This window comes from Pinus tabuliformis, chromosome 3_1 (genome assembly GCF_031772625.1).
Source record: "Pinus tabuliformis cultivar Carrire ecotype Pingquan chromosome 3_1, CPIR1, whole genome shotgun sequence".
Lineage (NCBI taxonomy): Eukaryota > Viridiplantae > Streptophyta > Pinopsida > Pinales > Pinaceae > Pinus > Pinus tabuliformis.
The window spans coordinates 362,612,776-362,623,637 of record NC_142301.1 but is presented as its reverse complement, the minus strand read 5'-3'; positions in this window follow the sequence as shown (position 1 = coordinate 362,623,637).

The window sequence follows — 10,862 nt, the reverse complement described above, 5'->3', positions numbered from 1 at the left end:
GAGTAGAGTAGATTCTTGTCTTGTTCTTTAGAATATCACATAAGATGTTGAATCTATAGTAAAAATATATGTGTCTCACCCAAAAATGACTTGGATGAATGTACGCCACTCCTTGGAGAACCCATTGAGACCCGTGCACATCAACTCATTGTTTGCTGTTTTCTCACCTGCAACTACAAATTGTCTCTGATTCCTTGAATCTTGGTGAGGTAGGAACAAACATCCTCACCCTTATGCATTTTAACTATTCTCAGCTTCTCCTTGAGAATCATTTTTTTATTCTCTGATGCATCCTGGTACAAATTCACAACAACATCCCACATGTCCTTTGTTGTATTCCTATCTACAATATGTAGGACAATGTAATCCTAAACCTTCTCTAGGACCACCCTCTTAGTCTTGCCCATCTCTTTCTTGAAGGTTTCCAACTATTGTGGATCTGCTGGTTCTGCCATGACATTTATGACAAACTCCTTCAAGCCATGCTCAACGAGTAGAAATTGCATTCTATCTTTCCAAATGCCAAAATTAGAGGCTCCATCAAGTCTGTCCTGAACTCCAAGTCCTGTTGTGGCCATATTTGTGAAACTCAAATAAACTGGAGAAATGAATTTTAGAAATCTCCTTCTCCTTCTAACAATTTATCCTTCTCTCTACTACTTGCACTCCATCTGGAAATGTGCAGAGCTTCTCCTGCACTTGCCTCCATTGTCCTTCCCAGAATTCACACTGCCTACTACTTTGATTGGGTAACTTGCTCTACCTCCTGGAAGTCCTTCTCCTAAATCTGGCACACACACTATAAACACTGAAACTTTCACTATATGAACTAGAAATCTTGCGATGACCTTCTACTGTAGGAAATCACAGCTTCCTTTCTTGCAACTAGAAAATTGGAAACCCTTTGAGAACTTTTGGAAATTCCCCCGGTGTGCTTTTCTCTTCCCGCCCTATGCAGATTTGTAACTGCAAACCCTTTCTACAATTTTTGCGCTACTCTATGAATCAAATGATCTACTTATTGGAACCATCTCTCTGAAAAATCCACTGCTTTCTAGAACTGCTACTGAGCAAATCAAACTTTCCTCCTCACTGGTTCTGGAAATCGATTTTTCTGCCTAGCAATTCACATTGCCTGGCTAGCCTGCACATATCTAGAAACTGGTGCTTCAAATCTCCCTGTGAAACTGCACGAAACTTATTCCTTTGCTTTTGAGCCTCTGATCTAATCAACTATGCTCTGATACCATGTGAAATTTCCTTAAATGCATCAAGTGGAGTTTATTATTCTAACTAATTAGCAATTTATTTGTTTACGACAAATACAAAATAAATCACTAGTGCATTCTCCCAATATAAATATGTTGCAGAATATAAAATCAGGAACTGATAAATAGATGCACATACATAAAAAAATATAAACCAATATTTTTGGACTAAATGTCCCCAAAAAAACTTGAAGGTAAAACCTATGTATAAGATGAGTGTTTATTTTATTATGAAACAATTTGAGAATAATTACAATCTGGATGCCCAACTGGAAATCCTGTGGAAAATATACTGGAAAAATAATATGGATATCAAAAACATCCTTTTCTAATCAACTCAACCTCCTTTGGCCTCCTCGAACCCCACACTGGCTACTCACAATGCAGCCTAGATCTCGCACTACTAGCACTGGACAACTCACACTGCCTAGAAACTAGCTCAAAATGAGCCTCCCTATCCCTTTGCCTTTGGAAGTGACTTTCTCTGCCTCATAGAAGCTAATCCGATCTCCAAAAACTGTATCAACCCTCTTCCAACAACTTGCTCAAGGGTTTCTGGCTATTCACACTGCTTATATGACCTCCTTGCAGATGAATTTCAACCTTTGGTTTCCTGCCACTTCGATATCGGAAAATCATTGAGAAATTCTCCAGAATCTCGCTCCCAAATTATCTTCTTCCCCATCTTTCTGATGTTCTCCCTCTGGCTTGAAGTACACCCTCACTGAATCTATGAATTGGGTAGGTCGATTTGCCAAGATGATCACTTTGATGCAACTGCTTACTATCTCCAATCCCTTCGACTTGCTCTTATAATCTCTCGTTGAGTATTCAAAGACCATGGTTTAATCTCCATCAATGGCTAAGATCAATTAGACTTCACCAATAGAAGTCTCTAGAGCAATCTTTAACATCCTTAATTAACTAACTTTAATTTACCACTTTTCCTAAGTTAGACTTAAGAAATAATTTAATTATGACAAATTGATTTAATTAAGGTGTTTCCCAAGCTTATCTCGTGAAATATTTTCTTGTTTTTGGAGATCTAGTGTTTCTTAGCCTCTTAGCATCATATAAGACTATAGCACCTATCCGATGCTACCATAAATTAACATACTAGAGGTAAAAAAAATCACTGACCTTAAGGCATACACGGGGTTGGGCTTTGATCCAATTATGTGTGCACAACAAGTGAAACATAAGCTTCACACATTTGGGTGCACTTGGTGCCCCTTTGCACCTTAGCAGGTTGATAAAACATCCTATTTTCACCATTATTATTAGTATGAGGAGAGCACCGTGCATTGTGTATGGTGTGGAGAAAGCTTGATAGGAATTGAATTTTGGTCATCATTGTGATAAACACCCCATGTTTGGCACTAGAAAAAAGCTCAACAAATAAAACAATTGCTAACCTTAACGCATACATAAAGGTGAGATTTTACACAATTATTTGTACACAACAAGTGAAACATAATCTTCATGCATTTGAGCACTCTTGGTTCCCTTTTGCACCCTAATGGGTTGAGAAAAGATCCTATTTTCCCCACTATTCTCATTATTAGAAAAGTATTGTATTATTCATCTTGTAGGTTGTACAACATATATATCAATGGGTAAGACTTCTCAATTTCAGTGATTCCTTGGTCTAGAGTTGGGATTTCTCAATTGGGAAGATCAAAGCCAGTTCAACATATGAAGCATTAGTCCATTATGATCCGAATGGAAAATGGTATCAACCCATGGTATTCATCGACCCATATTATTCATCCACCTATGGAATTTACCCATGGTATTGTAAGTGGTAACCACCCATGGTATTGTAAGTGACATCCACCCATGGTATTCATTCACCCATGGTATTTGCCCATGGTATTGTGACATCCACCCATGGTATTCATTCACCCATGGTATTTGCCCATGGTATTGTGACATCCACCCATGGAATTGACTTGTGGTATTGTGACATCCACCCATAGTATTCATTCACCCATGAAATTGACCGGTGGTATTGTAACTGAAAAATACTATAAGTAACAAGTCGCATTTTTTAAAAGGATAGATTTTCCACCACAATGTAGTCCTTACAGTTATTATCTGTTTTAGTAAAAAAATTCTTTGTGGTTTTGTTTATTGGGCATTCTACTCTTTTTCTTTTGGCAATTTCAATTCTTCAGATCTTGGGGGCCTCCCCCCAAGATCTGAATCAGTGGTATTAGAGCAGGTTATGATTCCATGGGAATGAGGGTTTTATGCATATTTCAGTTTCAAATTTTGTAGCAATATTCAACAAACTTTAGGCATGTGCTACATCCTCCACATAACACTTTCTTGGGCCAAGCAGGGATATTTATTTATTTATTTATTTTTTTATGCAAGATTTTTTTTTGGGCGGCGAGTTTGCAGATCAGATCTGAAGCATTTGGTGCAATATTTACAAAAACAAATAACAGATCTGGATTCCTTGTGAAACAATACCAAAATTCAAAAAAAAAAATCGGCCAAATTGGAGTCTCGATGAGGGAGATATCGCTAATTTAAAATTAGCTATGTTCTAGAAATTATTTCTGACAACAACTCGTGGACGACGATTCTCCTATCATTTTTTGAAGTTTTTTGTGCAAAATTTCAGAAAAAAGGATTGTAGATCTGAGATCCTCTTGAAAAATCACCCAATTTAAAAAAAAATGGTCGAATCAGATTTCGGATGTGGGAGATATTGCTGATTTAAAATCAACTATTTTTTTAGAACTTTTGTGACGGCGGAAAAATTGCAGGGCGAAACTGAGATTCTAGAGTGTCCAGATAAGGATTTTCAACACATTGGAAGATGCAAAATGGTCCTTCTTCTTCCAAAAACAGGTTATAATAAATATTCTGAGTTATATTGACTGAGTTATGTCCATTTTAATTCTGGAGCAGCATTCGGAGTGGGTTCCCGTTGGAGACGTGGGTTCCCAGCCCACTTTAGTAGGCACCTGCTTCACATTCATCAGTTTCAGCATAGCAACATTCGGCTTGGGTTATTTGGAGATGTGCCCTCCCACCCTAGGCTATGTAAGCACCTGCTACTTCATCAACAACCAACATCACGATTATGGGTCAAGCGCACAAAATCCTTGTCATCGAAGTCCATTTGATAGGCCGCACAATATTAGTATCACAGTTGGTCACAAACATTACAGTGTATCTCTATCCTCGGATCTTCATTTTTCATGGTTATGGGTCATCCAAAAACCCACACTTCATCGAAGTCCATTTGCTAGGTCACACATTGTCAGTATCATAGTTGGTCACAAGCATTACAGGGTATCTCTATCATCGGATCTTCGTTCATCATGGTTATGGGTCATCCACAAACCCACATTTCATCGAAGTCCATTTGCTAGGCCGCACACTGTTAGAATCATAGTTGGTCACAAGCATTACAGGGTATCTCTATCCTCGGATCTTCGTTCATCATGGTTATGGGCTAACCACATAAAACCCTTATCTTCAGTGGCTCTTCATATTCAACAAAGGTTTCGCAGGAGGGAACTTTACGCAATGGGGACCATTTCTTCTTAAGGAGGGAGGAATGATCCAAATGGAAAATGGCATCAACCCATGGTATTCATCGACCCATATTATTCATCCACCTATAGAATTTACCCATGGTATTGTAAGTGGCATCCACCCATGGTATTGTAAGTGACATCCACCCATGGTATTCATTCATCCATGGTATTTTCCCATGGCATTGTGACATCCACCCATGGTATTCATTCACCCATGGAGTTGACCCGTGGTATTGTGACATCCACCCATAGTATTCATTCACCCATGGAATTGACCAACGGTATTGTAACTGAAAAATACTATAAGTAACAAGTCGCATTTTGTAAAAGGACAAATTGTCCACCACAATGTAGTTCTTACAATTATTATTTGTTTTAATAAAAAAATTCTTTGTGGTTTTGTTTATTGGGTATTCTACTCTTTTTCTTCTAGCAATTTCAATTCTTCAGATCTTAGGGGCCTCCCCCCAAGATCTGGATCACATTATGAGATAACATAAAAATGAAATTTTGTGGAATAATCTCATTTGGAAATGACCTATCGCCAACAAATTAATATGCTTCATTTCACTGGTCCCACATAACAAAATTTTAACTTGGGATAACCTCCAAAAAAGGGGCTTTGTGGGTCCAAATGGATGTGTATTATGTAGACAAGAAGAAGAATTGGTTGATCATTTACTTATAAATTGCCTTGTTGCCTAGAAGGTCTAGAATATAGTATTTCAGATCTTGAGTATCAAACAAGACTTAAACATATCCACCTTTCAAGATCTGCTATTCTATCGGGTGAAAAAATACAAACAACAGAAAGATATGCCCATTTTTGTAGCATGGGGAATTTGGCTTCTAAGAAACAAGGTCATATTTAACAATGAAAGGATATGTACTCTCCTTCAAGCCACAAAGTTTATCTCCCTCTTCAAGGATTTTCTTCCACAACAAAAATAAAAAACTAGAAAAAAGACCTTTTAAATAACGAGTCCATAGAGATGGAGTTAATTTTAAATAGAGTGGAATAACCTATTATAGATTTTTTTAAACCCAAAAAACTTTATAACAGGTTATTCCACTCTACATTAAAAAAGAAACAACTCCCATCGAAGCGATTGCTATGGTGTGGCTCATAAGATATCTAAAAATAATTGATCAAATGGGAGTAGGTAGATGGCCTAATGTTATCTTCAATGAAGACATGAGTGAAAGAAAGAAAACATGGATGAAACAAAACTACACATGGATGCAAAAATGGAATATCTACCTCAATGTCTGTCCCACAAATAACAAGGAGCTAAAAGATTTTGTTATGGAGAAGTTTCGTAAATAGGTATGGGGAAAGGAGTTGGATAGAAAGAAGAAGTACTACATTGAGGAATTCAACCCTACGTGTGATTTACAACAAAAAGAGTTCATTGGAGCTAGCATTCCGTGGAGGGCAAAGGTTCTTATTGCTCAATTAAGAACCAACTCGCATCAACTTTGGTGTGAAACATGATGGTGGAAAAAACCTAAAGAAGCTTGGGAAGAACGTGTGTGTACATTTTGCACGTCTGGGGTAGTGGAATCGGTAAAACATTTCATTTTGGAATGTGATGCATTCAAAGACATCAGAGAAAGTTACAAGAATATGCTAGCATCGATTTCTTGGCATTGTCTTTTCAGTGTGGGGATTGTTGAAAAGTTAGACTAGCTCATCATCAATTTGAACAAGAAAAAAATTGAATTGCAAAAAACAAAAAACAAGGAACTAATAATCTCATAAACTATTTTTAATCTCGTAAACATTAAAATATTATTTCATTTTGTTTCATTTCTCACATAAACTTCACATTATATTTTTAAATGAAACTGCTCCAGAAATGGCTATGGTGGAGGGGGAATGATCGAAATAAATGCAAAAAGATTTCAGCGTGCTCCCAAGAGTTTGAACTTGGGCAATCTTTATGGTGATAACTGCAAGTCGTTGCTAAACACACGTGCATGCTTTATTTTTTTCCGTAAATTATAACCATTACACGTTATTTTCTTTAAACCATAGTGAGATTTTAAATACATGTTTTCTCACTCAAAGAGCTTAAATATGTGATTATTTTTTTTAATAGTTATTGGAAGATCATGGATGTGTAATCTATGTAATGTATTTTATATTTTGTAATTACATCACTCTTAATGCGTTAAATGCCACTTGAATGATTCAAATTCATGATAAATTGGTCATTAGCTTAGGGTGCTGAGGGGTTATAGTGAATGATTTGAGTATTAAATATTTCGTATAATTAATCCCTATTCACTAATAAGGGACATCATAATATTGGAGTTACACAATGTCTCAACATACATAATATTGTTTATGATATGTATCACGTTTATATGTTAATATTTGCACTAAAATATTTTTCATGGTATTTTTGAATTTATTTATTGAAATAATTATATTTATATTGTGATTATTTGTATAGAAGATTTTTAAGATTACAATTATATAAATTAAATGGTTAGTAAATATCAATAGGTATCAATCGAAATACTTGCCAATATCACATTGTTTAGATTAAAAAAATTAAAAAAATAATTAAATTATAATTTTATTTTAAATTAATATTATTAAAAATTATAAAAAAAATATTTTGAATAGTCACTCTTTTACTATGGAAATTCTTAACTTTTAAATAATTTTTGTTACAATATCATGGCTTATCAATACCACATGCCCAATATGGCACATGTCGATATGACATATTTTTTAATTAATTAATTTGAGATAAATTCATTAAAATAACATAACTAATTTAGAGATATTAACTCTTGATATGTAATAGTGCTATGAATATTCCAACATATTCTATGGAGATTAAACCTCAACCATCCACCAAATAATTATTGATAATTAAATTAAAATTTTAAAAAACCTATTTTAAAATAAACATATTTATCAACCTCATTAATAATTCTTATATTTGAAAAATAATTATATTTTTTTTTTCACTAATAAAAACTTCTTAAAACATTAAACTAATTGTGATACAGTGAAAATCACATCAACCATAATTAAAATTGGTAGGCAAGTTGAAATAAAGTATTTTACCTCTATTCTTGCGAAGTACACCTTATTCACATAATCTTTATAATTTTTGGTATTTTATTTATTTTAATAAAATAAAAAATATTTTACAAATGACTTAATGTGAGCCTAAAATTTCATTTAGATTTACTTTATTAAAATCGATATGCATATTAGATTTTGATTACCATATATGCAAAACTATAAAATATTTGGATTTATGGGTCATCTAAAATAAAGACTTGCTATCATATTTGTTGAAGCAATAACAAAATAACATGTCCCTTTGCTTCATTAAAATAGTTGATTCTAACCAATAAAACAAGTATTATAATTATTTAAGGACTATCAAATTGACATTAGATTTTGGTTACCATATATGCAAAACTATAAAATATTTGGATTTATGGGGTCATCTAAAATAAAGATTTGCTATCATATTTGTTGAAACAATAACATAATAACATGTCCCTTTGCTTCATTAAAATAGTTGATTCTTACCAATAAATCAAGTATGATAATTATTTAAGGACTATCAAATTGACATTGATGTTGGTGTACTTGTTGCATCCAAATGAAATATACATGTAATATTTATTTTCTATCCTTAGATGGTTCAATTTTAAAGCATTTTGTAGCCTCTTTTTTATATGCTGGTGAATTACAAAGCATAGTACCATATGGTCATTGTTTTCATGGGAATATGGTTTGACATTGCAGTATAGTGGTGATTTTCCAAGTACATAGTTAGAACAATTTTTTATTTTTTATTTTTATTTTTAATCAATGCACTTACAATGTTTTGATTATAGAATTAACTCACAGTGATGAAGTAGGGGTTTTCAACAATGCATGTTTCAATAGATTTTATAATATTTGACTAATTGAGGGAGGAAGAGGAGTTAAGAAGTTACAATGTTTTGACTATAAAACTAACTCACAGTGATGAAGTAGGGGTTTTCAACCATGCATGTTTTAATAGATATTATAATATTTGATTAATTGAGGGAGGAAGAGGAGCTAAGAAGATTGAAGCCTTGGCTACATCCCCCCAAATCTTATCCTCTCATTTATTAACAAAACCTTATGAAGTTCACTGTAGAGTTAAATGGATTTTGAGTTCATTAATGAATATAGTCTAGACTCGGACAAAATGGTTTTTGAGTTCATTAATGAATATAGTCTAGACTCGGACAAAATGGTTTTTGAGTTCATGTTATTATAAAGTTATGGAATTAAATGGTGTTTGAGTTCATTAGTGCAATTAAGTTAAACAAGGCAGAAAAAGGGAATCTTTGGCATATTAGCCATGGTCTCCCATTCCAAAGCCCTAAGTCACATTTTAATAACTATCATGCCATTTTCATTCTTATTGAAATACTGTGAAAATTCATTTTTTGAAAGATGGTTGATCTAACCCTAGCCATTCAGGGAGAAGGTGGTTTTAATGGAAAATGGATTTACATTATTAGTTGATCATGCTTTGCAACTCTCATTAGCATATTAAATGGACAGGTTGTATTTGTACCATTGACGTAGGTTTCTTCAGTTACATATCATGTATCTTCCATCTCCTTGAGGTGTTTTTTTTACTAATAATCGTTGAGGAGACCATCTTATAATTCCTCTTGCTCATGATGTTCTAGTCACTATTTCCACTTGTTTTGTTGCATAGTGGGTTCACATATTATTCCTAGTTGTTTGTGCCATCTAACACATGGTTGTGTGTTTTTCTAGTGTTTTCATGTAGCATCACTTACATTCCATCACATTCTCATCATTTTACCTAGGTATCCTTGACATGTCATTGTATTTCATCACTTTGTACCTTAATAGAATACACACTACACATTCTCCACCACATTCCCATTTCTAATGGGTGGATGAATAATTTCATCCATATTCATATTTGTTCCCCTTTATAATTAGCATTTCATTTTCCATATTGCATCATTTCAACCATTCGATATGTTAACACATCAAAATGGTTTGGATTATTGTCAGTGCTAATTATTTAAGCCTAAAACTTAGCTTGAGCACTATGTTATTGTGATATTATATTAATTTGTTATAAATATTTTTTGAGGCCTCGTTCCTAAAGTTTATCTCTCTCTAAGAAAAGTAAAAAAAGGAAAAAGAATACAAGTTTTAATAGGGAATGTAGCTTGTGTTTGATGTGGTACAACACTTGTGGGCATCACCCCCATTTGGAAAAAATGTTGAGGCAACATATTCTATTATTATTTTCTAGTGGTTGTTCATTCAATCAATTTTTTGGGCATCCTTTTGGCCATTTCATATTCACACTTGCTACCTCATTTCATTTTTTTTTAAACCCTTATCCCTTGGAACACATTTTGATGGATGTGGTTAAGATTGCATGGCTTGAAGGTTAGTTATGCATGCACCCTAGTCCTTATTTGCTGACTTCCACTTATATGCATTTGCATGCACTAACCTTTTCCTTTATCTACATGCCTTGATCCCTTTAACATACTTTTATAGGTGGTGCACTCCAATAGTAAGTCCATTTTCACATTTGAATAAGCCCCATGCACTCCGTTTTTATACTTTGTAAAAGATTGTGTGACTATGAGATAATTTTCCTTACCTTTGGGGAATTGTTTGAGCCTTGGAGACCACTATCATGTGGAGTACTCCATTCTTGGACCATTTATTCTATTTTTGGAAGAATCTAGAAGGGTGCACCATTGAGAGGCATTATTTTATTGTTTGATGGATGATTTGACATGTTTGACCATCCATCAGTGTTCCCTCTCCCTTGTAGCTCTCATGTGGAGAGATAAAACATTTTGAAGAGTAATTCATTATCCATGTAATATTTATTACTTATTCGACATATCAAACTTGACTTATAATTTGTTAAGAGAATGATAATTTTGGAACAATATAATTTAAGTGTGTAAACTTTGGAACAATTTTTTTCATGTTGTGCGAGGCTTGTATGTGAACCTA